The sequence below is a fragment of the Silurus aristotelis genome (assembly GCF_946808225.1).
Source record: "Silurus aristotelis genome assembly, chromosome: 11".
NCBI classification, from domain to species: domain Eukaryota; kingdom Metazoa; phylum Chordata; class Actinopteri; order Siluriformes; family Siluridae; genus Silurus; species Silurus aristotelis.
In genome coordinates, this window is record NC_139584.1 from 28,409,531 (window position 1) to 28,419,474 (window position 9,944).

The following is a 9,944-nucleotide window of genomic DNA, read 5'->3' on the forward strand; positions in this document are numbered from 1 at the left end:
AAAGACACAGAGAGAGAGAGAGAGAGAGAGAGAGAGAGAGAGAGAGAGAGAGAGAGAGATAAAGGAAAAGAGAGAGACAAAAAGAGAGAATGTGAGAAAGTAAAAGACAGACAGAGAGAGAGAGAGAGAGAGAGAGAGAGAGAGAGAGTCATATAAAGGAAAAGAGAGAGGAAGAAAGAGACAAAAAGAGAGAATGTGAGAAAGTAAGAGACAGAGAGAGGGAGAGAGAGAGAAAGAAAGAGGGAGAAAGAAAACATTTCCCCTCAAAAAATCCTCATGATATTTAATTACAAACTATTAAACGAATATCAAAACAGAACAATGAACGGATAAAATGTTCAGGTAACTCCTCCAGATCGGAAAAAAACTCGTACACACGTGACATCACGGAAAAAAAGAATCAAAGAATTAAACTATGCGTGGAAATCCACTCATGTAACCTTCACGTCCAAATCATGTGATTATATAAATGTTCATCAGACCTTTCTTTGAGGACCTCTGAGGTGTTTGCTAATCGTCTTGAAAATTGCATGCATACAAATTAGCACGTCAATTAGCTAGCTAGCTAACATTCATGAGTAAAAAACATTGGGTAAATCGTGAGGCTGTAATACGTCTGTAATGAAGAAAACAGAGGTTTATGTTATTTTAACATAATTTACTATTTCAGATCCAAAAACACATGTCTCAATCAGAATCCTGTTCTTTATTGACAAACATAACTTGCCAAGAGTATTTACAAGATGGCTGCTAAGTGGACAGACCTAATACAAGGATTTTGACCTAGCTTAAAATATTGGAAGTGATTTCCACCTTCCCGATGCTTTTCACACTGGCGTTTTGCCTTTTATTTGTAAAGATCATTTCCACAAGAAAAAAAAGGCTATTAAAAAAGTGAGTTTGAGAAACGATCCGGTGCATTGATTCATTTTCAAACCATTCCAGCGAGTCAGGATGTTAGCAGAAGCTCATTCAATTTTAAATGAAGGTCATTCCCTGTATCAGCTGGGTTAAGGCAAAAAATAGTTGTTCCATTGATTCATTTTTAAATAGATTCTTGTTAGCTTAATACAAATTGCTCATATGACAAACAATGACCAACCCAATATTGGTGGATTTAATAAAAATGCAATAAATGTAATACCATTCAATGTTTCATTGGCATGTATTTAATCTTCGAGATTTGCACTGCAATATTTAATTTAATTCAGCGCTTTTTAACAATAGACATTGTCCTAAAGCAGCTTTACAGATATAAAGAGAGTATATGCAAAATTTTTGCACCTACAATTTTGTTCCTTCTACTTCTTCTTCTTCCGGCTGCTACCATTAGGGGGGCGCCACAGCGGATCATCTGTCTCCATACTACTCTGTCCTCTACATCTGCCTCTTTCAAAGCAACTACCTGTATGTCTTCCCTCACCACATCCATAAACCTCCTCCTTGGTCTTCATCTTTTCCTCCTTCCTGGTGTCTCCATCCTCAGGATTCTCCTACTGATATACCCCATGTCCCTCCTCTGCGCATGTCCAAACCATCTCAATCTTGCCTCCCTCACCTCGTCTCCAAAACATCCTACATGTGCTGTTCCTCTAATAAACTCATTTCTAATCCCGTCCATTGTCGTCACTCCTAACGAAAATCTCATCATCTTTAGCTCTGATACCTCCAGCTTCACCTCCTGTCTTTTACTCAATGCCACTGTCTCTAAACCATACAACATCTCAGGTCTCACCACAGTCCTATAAACTTTCCCTTTCACTCTCACAGATACTCTTCTATCACAAAGATCCTTATACATTACACCGAATGTCCATTCATTAAAGTTCCATCATTGTTGAGGTGTACTGTTCAGTGATGGACACCTAGATGCATCCTTAAAGTTCCTGACTTGAACCATCCTGCACAGAGTGGTCTCCAATTGATGAGAACTTATAGGGCACTTGGATGAACCAGAAGAAAGGGACAGAAACACGGGTCAATGATTTCTACAATATGTAAAGCTACAATGAAAAAAAAAAAGATAATAGGGTTGGTCAGATTTAAGAAAAGAAATATGTATAATTTCATATTCTTAATGTCAAAATGTCGTCATTATTAAATTTGAAAATGTTTTTAATTCCTAGATTGAATGATGTGGAGTACGTGTGATGTTATAGTGTTATAGTATCAGTGACGTTAATGAAGTAGGCATTTGCATTTATTGAACTATATATGATTTTTGTGCATATAAAAAAAATATGGGGGTTTTGCTGATTATAACATTAATTAAAGTTACAAAGATCAGTCATAACAGGTCAAATTAATGTTGATTATCTTCTTACCTTAAGACCTGTCAGGGAGGGGTGGGTTATACAGTATTATGTAGAAAGAAAGTGAGCACTTTTCGAAATTGACGTGTTGGAAGCAGGAGAAATGGGCAAAAGTAAGCAGCATGTCTCTAAATACAATCCAAAAAGTACTTTAAGATATTCACACTGCTGCAGAGACTCAAATGTATTCTGTTAATTGAATCTTGCCTTGAAACAGCCTTTAATCAAGTGCCTTTAGAACGCTAATCCAAATTACGATTCTCCAAGCGGATGACTGAAAGAACTCTTAAAAGACATGCATGATCATGCGTTTATAAAAATCATGTGCTGACCATGACAGTCCATTTAGGAATGGCATTTCCTCACCCATGCTATCCCGCTGCCCTTTCTGTCAGCTCTAACGAGATAGCTGCCTCTCAGCCAAGCGAATACCTTCCTAGCTGAATGTCAATGTCCGTCTCCAATTAAACTTTCTTTCCACCACTCGGGAGCCCTCACTGCCTGTAGCACAGCAAGCACAAACCCTCCCGGTGCAGCTCTCAAGAAGAAAAAAAACACAACCAGAATATTGTTTCTAAATATAACCTATCACTGTCTTGCTAATCCTGCCTGTACTTGTCTTGCTCTCATACACATAATGGTGTGTGTTCGAGACATTATTTTCTGTATAATTAAACAGCTAGACTGCTAGTCTTCTAATTAGGAGGTGTAGATAATAAATAAAGAATGTCCCTGAATTTATGAAAGGAGAAAAGTGAACTTGCAGCAAAAAAAATAAGGCATTGTTTTGTTTCCTGGTGTGTGGTGATGAAATGTAGAACTAGCTAGCTACAATTTAGCTAGCTGGCTACACTACAATCATCAGTTTCTCAACGCTAGCAGATTCCTCCTTATGTCAAACATGTGCTGCTTTTTACTTTTTAACATTTACATTATTTTGCGTTTCTGTCAGGCATTAAATATATTTTCGTGGTACCGAGCTAAATCAGTAGATTCAAACAGGTGATTAATGTGTGATTAGCATCAGCTCACTTAAAGCACCATTGAGAACATGTTTTGTTCCTGAGGGTTGATTTGTTAAGAGTAATAAATGTGTCAGAAGAACAGAGTTGCACATATGAAGCAGACATATGTCTTCTTACATGAAATTTTGGAGTAAGAACGGGCGCTTTGAGGATAGATTGGACTGTAGTTAATGTCAACAGTCTGCTACATTGACTCAGGACTACTTTTCACTTCTGATCACCATCACTGTACCCCGCAACATCGTATATCTGCTACAAATGGACATTCGGTGCAACCCAGATGAGGATAAGGTTCCCTCTTAAGTCTGGTGCCTCTTAAGGTTTCTTCCTTATGCCATCTCGGGGAGTTTTTCCTTGCCACAGTCGCCACCGGCTCACTCATCAGGGACAAACGTACTTATAAAGAACATATTCACTTTTAATCACCACATTATCTGTGTAAAGCTGCTTTGAGACAATGTTCATTCTATATAATATACAAGGTTCACATTTTGTATTGAGTTACTGAAATAAATAAACTTTTAAATGATATTCTAATTTATTGAGATGCATCTGTACATGTTTTTCCTACTGCAGTTTGGTAAATGTGTCGTTCAAAACCCTTTTTTTCCCCCCCTTTTGTCCTTGTGCTGGTGGAGCAGCCTGGTTTCTGTACATATGAAAATAAACTCTTAAATATTTAATGTGACCTGCATATATACTACACTGGACAAACAAGCCACAATAGGTTTTTCTTTCTATCCACCCATCTATCCAATTATCCATCCATCTGGCTATTGTTTTGTCCAGCAGTTGATTAAGGTGAAATGTGGACCCACTATTAGCATGATTTTTGGTGCAACGGTTCGGCCTGAAACATACATTCAGTGGTGTATTTAAAGAAATGATACAGGGCAACACAAAAGTACAATGGCTTAAAAAATACATGCAGGTTTTTGAATTGGTTTTGGTCTTATGGCGTTTAGACAGAAAAAAACGCCAGGTCCTAAGACAAATGCGCTTGGCTAAATCCCATGGGTTTTCTTTATTAGTGTCTCCAAATGGACTTATTGACTTTACAATAACCTGGGGAGTCTTTATCGGTTGTCAATTTTGCCCAAGACCGCAAATGGAATAAGTTTTTTTTTTTTTTATGAAAAAGACAAAACTGAAATAATCGTCAATGTAAGTGCTTTGGATTTTCCAGTGGCTTCCCCAGTGATTTGCCTTATGAAGGGATGATTGAAGAGGTTTCTAATCATTACTATTGTCCACAGCTCCATGCTTCACTCTAATAAACCAGCTGTCATTCACGAGGTGAAGAGACATCGATGTTAACGCAGACAGATGAGTCTTTTATGTTGTATATCACCTGAAATACAAAGGACAAAATTCTGCAGAATGCATTATTATTTATTTCAAATAATCAATATTGAATAAATCAGTAATAAATTATTAAATTATTAAATGTCCATCTAAAAATGTATTAAATGCAAATGGACAGCTTTCACCGATGTCTAATTATTATTATCAGCATAGACAAAATAATGAATTTTTATAAAAGGCAGATTTCATTGAGGCCCAGCAGAGAAATGGTGCATAGTGTGGAATTAAATACATTCGATGTACAAAGTACTATGTTTTTTGGATTTCTTTTTACCTGTAGTGTGAGCAAGCAGCTTCCTACTTTTTCTTTCAACATAATAAAATTGTCAACGGTATGACGGTACAATATGTAGCTGACAACTGGGGAAAATATTAATATTTACTGAGATTAATAGTTTCTAAGCCAAGCACAAGAGCTGATTTTAGAGGCGGTTAAATATAAAATGTACATTCATAAACTCATTCCTAAGGCACATCTTTTATTTTTTTCCTTCATTAGATTAGCACGGGAGCTAAAAGTTAGCAAAGATTAGCGAAATGCAATGAAATAAAATACAATCATATCATACGCTTTTTTTCTATTCATTATAAGTGCATCAGTGGAGACGCTTTGCTTAATAATGCACAAGCACACACACAAACACACACATACACAAACAACAGCACATAAAAGTGGATGAATAGTTTCCACGGTGACCAGATGGGTAGTTTAAGAGGCACTTCAAGCTAAAAATAATGGCACCTCTTTGTCTAGTGTGAATGATACGGAAAAAAAAAAAAACAGCTTTTGGAGAAAATACGCTGGATATTTTTTTGTAAGTTATTCGTGTTAAGTTGTTATTGTGAGATTTTAAAGGCAGAACATTTACTAATGAGCCGTAATCTTTCTGATCTTTTTAGGTAATCAAGCTAACAAAAGAAAATAAAAGGCAGCTATCATGTGCTGGAGTTATAATAATAACCTCCACTCTTCTGGGAAGATGTTCCACTATATTTTTGGTGTATCTTCGCTTGTGGAGATTTGGACTTATTTAGAGACAAGGGTTTTAGGAGAGGTGTTGAAGCCTGGGGTGCAGTCAAGGTTAAACTCTTACAGAAAACGTCCTCGAACCAGTGGATCAGGATCTGATCAGGGTGATTGGATGTTTGTCCTTGGTAAAGGTGAAAAAGAAGAATGGGTGAATTAGTGTATTGGAAAATATGAAATAAAAATGTTATTTATAATAAATATAAATATTTAATAAATTACATCTAAATACTCACAGGTAATTATAATAATAAATTAGAAAATAATAAATGTATAATAGACAATAAAAAGCACAATATTTATAAATTGTTAAGAAAAACAACGAATTAAAATTATTACATTAAAACATTGAAGATTTATATTTTTTAATGATTTAGTATTAATATTATTTAGTGATATGTAACAAATTATTAAAAATTTACATGAAAGTCTTTAGAGAAAATAATCTCTAAATTAAAAGTCTGATTATTTTACTTAATTTTCTTCTATATATTTTATTTTTATATCTTTATATCGTTATCATATTAATATAGAATAACATGCTAAATACATATATATCCGTATTGTGGTTACAGAAATGTACTTTTCTCCTTTTTTTTGCTTTTTTCTTTTAAATACATGGAATTTTACGTTATAATTTGTGGTAACTTTCTTTATAAATGCTTGTATATTATACTCATTGTTTAAATTATTTGTGTTTTTTAGTAAAGGCATGTCTCTAATATGATCACGAGTTTGAGTTTCGAGTTTGCATAGAGTTTCGCATGGTCACTTCATGTCAGGGCTTATTTAGGGTTCTCTGGTTTTCTCCTTACATCCCAAAACGTATTGGACAGGCAACTCCGAATTGCCCCCAAATGTGAACGATTGCCATGGACCCAGTTTTCTGTGGATAAAGCTCTTACTGGAGATGAATGAATGTGAATCAAATTGAATCAGAGTGAATTCAATCAAGCTGAACACTGAGTGAGAAAGAGAGAGAGAGAGAGAGAGAGAGAGAGAGAGAGAGAGAGAGAGAGAAAGCAAACAAAGCAACAGGAAGAAAGTAATAAAGAAGTTAAGATCGCAATAACAGCAGAAGGGATAACAGGGATGAGGGGTGTGGGAGACATTTTGTAGCCCTGGAGACTGTTGCTAAGAAGCATTGCAAAGGATGCTGTAGTGGTTTAATATAGTGAAAAGGAAAAAAAGAAAAGAGAGAGGGAACAGACAGAAAGAATGAGCGAGAGAGAGAGAGAGAGAGAGAGAGAGAGAGAGAGAGAGAGAGAGAGAGAGAGAGAGAGAGAGGAAGATAAGAAGGTAGAGAGACAAATTCTCTGTGTGTGTGTGTGTGTGTGTGTGTGTGTGTGTGTGTGTGTGTGTGTGCGTGTGTGTGCTGGAATTCATCGAGAAGAATATAACGGAGGTGTGCAGGGGTCGACTTCAGACTCCGGCTGAATGGCTCGGGCTATTTATAGCACAATGTGAGCACCGAGTCTTTCTGAGCTTTAATTGTGCATTTGTGCGTGTGTGTGTGTGTGTGTGTGTGTGTGTGTGTGTGTGTGTGTGTGTGTGTGTGTGTGTGTTTGTGTTTGTGTTTGGTGATAGAGGGAGGAGGGTAATGGAAGTGAAAAAAGGAAAGAGGGACTCAACAACGATGATCAGAATTGTATCGGCCCTAAAAATAAGAACGATAGAATAATAGAATGATAGAAGACATTTTTCTTTTGCACGTGTTTCTACATCAAATTATCAACATAAGTAATTATATATTTTTGCTGATTTATCAGTATGAAAAGTAAGAAGTGATGAAATGTACAATGTGTGCTGATAGGAAGCCAGAATTTAAAGTCAGAATAAGTAAATTCATGAACAGGAAAAGAAAAAAAAAAGAAAAAAATGTCTAAAATATAATTAAAAAGATAACATTGGCACAGACACTGTACATATATATATATATATATATATATATATATATATATATATATATATATATATATATATATATATATATATATATATATATATATAGTATTTTATACACATAAAAAACCTGTTTATGGTGATTAAATATTCATATACATTTTTTTTGGTTACATTTTTTACATTTTTTTTTAATAACATATAGAAATCATAAGTACTGCATTGTAATTAAAAATGCATGATGGTGCAGCTAAGAGATACAGAGGCCCGGCTATCACGTCCACCACGCCAAGCAGTCAAAGCAGCACCATGTCTTTGTCATGTGGAAGGGCATTTTTATTTCATTTCTCTCAGTCTTTTCAATTATTCAGAGGACGGCTCAGAGGACGGAGCAGTGAAAAGTTGCTTCGACAGAGAAATGCTGATCACACAAAGTCACAGTGACAGACACAGTTCTGGAGTCTGGTGTGATTTAAGTCTTGTTGAATGGCTTCAGGTAACCAGGAGTCATATTCCCTTGATTTTTTTTTTTTATACTGAACCTGTCTTCTGACCGGCCATGTGGGGAATTTCTTTCTCTAGTTATTATTCTCACAATCTCATAATCTCTTGAATAATCGCAGGAGACGTTTGTACAGCGCGAGTGGATTATACGCGAGGTCAGACGTCAGAATCAGGTGGCTTTTGACCTTAAGACGTTTTATTACATAACATTAAAAAAAAGGATTCAGACATCTGAATCTTTCAGGCATTTTGGTTCTTCTCCAAAATGTTCTCACAAAGTTGGAGGCACACTTGCATCTTTGAATATGGTAGCATGAACGTTTTCATTCACTTGTACTGGGAGATCCAAACCTGTTCCAGCATGACAATGTGCACAAAGCCAGCTCCATGAAGTTCTGCTTTCCATGGGTTGAAGCTCCTCCACTACTAAACATGAATGAATGTGAGCACCGAATGCACCTCAGGCCTCCTCACCTACACCGGAAACTGACTTTAGAAAAACGTTTGGCTCTGAATGAGCACAAATCAGATCAAATTTAATCACATTTCATTTATAAAGCACATTTAAAATCAACTTTGGTTAGCCAAAGTTCTGTACATAATAAAAAGGATGAGTTTTCAGCCTTGATTTGAATTCAGCTAACAGTGCAATTAATAAAATTGGGGTGGTGTGATGATGTTTTTTTTTTTTTTTTTGCATTTTGAACCATCTGAAGACAAGAGATTGAGGAAAGAGGTAGTGGAAATGAAGGCGTTAATGACTGAAGCTGGTAAGATTAAGCTGGTGCTAACTATTCTATTGACTTGCATGTCTAGCTAAAGACTACTATCAAGACAAAGTATCTAGGTTTGGTAGTCAGGTATGATGGGGATGCAGGTCGACCAAATTCATATTAGAGAATTCATTTGGACCAAATCAGGTTTTATTGTCATTCAACAACATAAAATTGTTTGTGAGACAAAGTTTCAGTTCCTGAAGACATGCTTTGAGTCTCTTATGTGCATCGCTGTCTTTGTGTTTAATGGGTATGTAGAGTTGGGTGTCATCCGCAAAGCAGTGGTAAGACTCCAAATCTACTTATAAAAGATCCTAGAGTTAGCATGTATTAGGAAAATAATAGAGGTGATAGAATCGATCCCTGGGGTACCCCACAAGTGAGGTGGGTCACGGAAGACGAATGGATGCCTAGATTAACCAGAAAACTTCTCAAACTTCACAAAATCTCATAGAACATCTTCCTAGAGAAGAGTGAAGGTTACTTTAACAGCAAATGGGGCTTAAATGGAAGTGGAAAAGTGGAATGGGATGTTCAAAACTCCACCATTTCATTTCTGTTGAAAAGAAACACTCTTTGCATGTTGTTTTAATAAAAATAATCAACAACAGGATGTAACAGAATTACTGTTACTACCTCAATGTTGATTGGTTGGTTGGAAATGCTTTATTAATTATACCACTGAAACTGACCATAATCTTTTTTAAAATAAAATTTTTACATTTTTTATACATTTATAGTTGCACATAAAGCTCCACCAAAGAAGTTCTCCTGGTTACATTTGTTATAGCAGCTAAAAAAGGATTCAGTCATTGGCATGGCAGATTGTCTGTTTTCTCTCTCTTACATTTAAGGCAAAAAAATAATAAAAAATTGTGAAAACAGCTTTGTAGAAAGACCTGACACTGTAGACTCCTTCCGTAAACCTACCAACACTTACGGCTTTCACATTCGGTTAAAAGAATAACAGGATTTGTCTAAGATTGTGTGGAAAATCCACCAGACAGGCGCCTGCGGATTTATCTGTTACTAT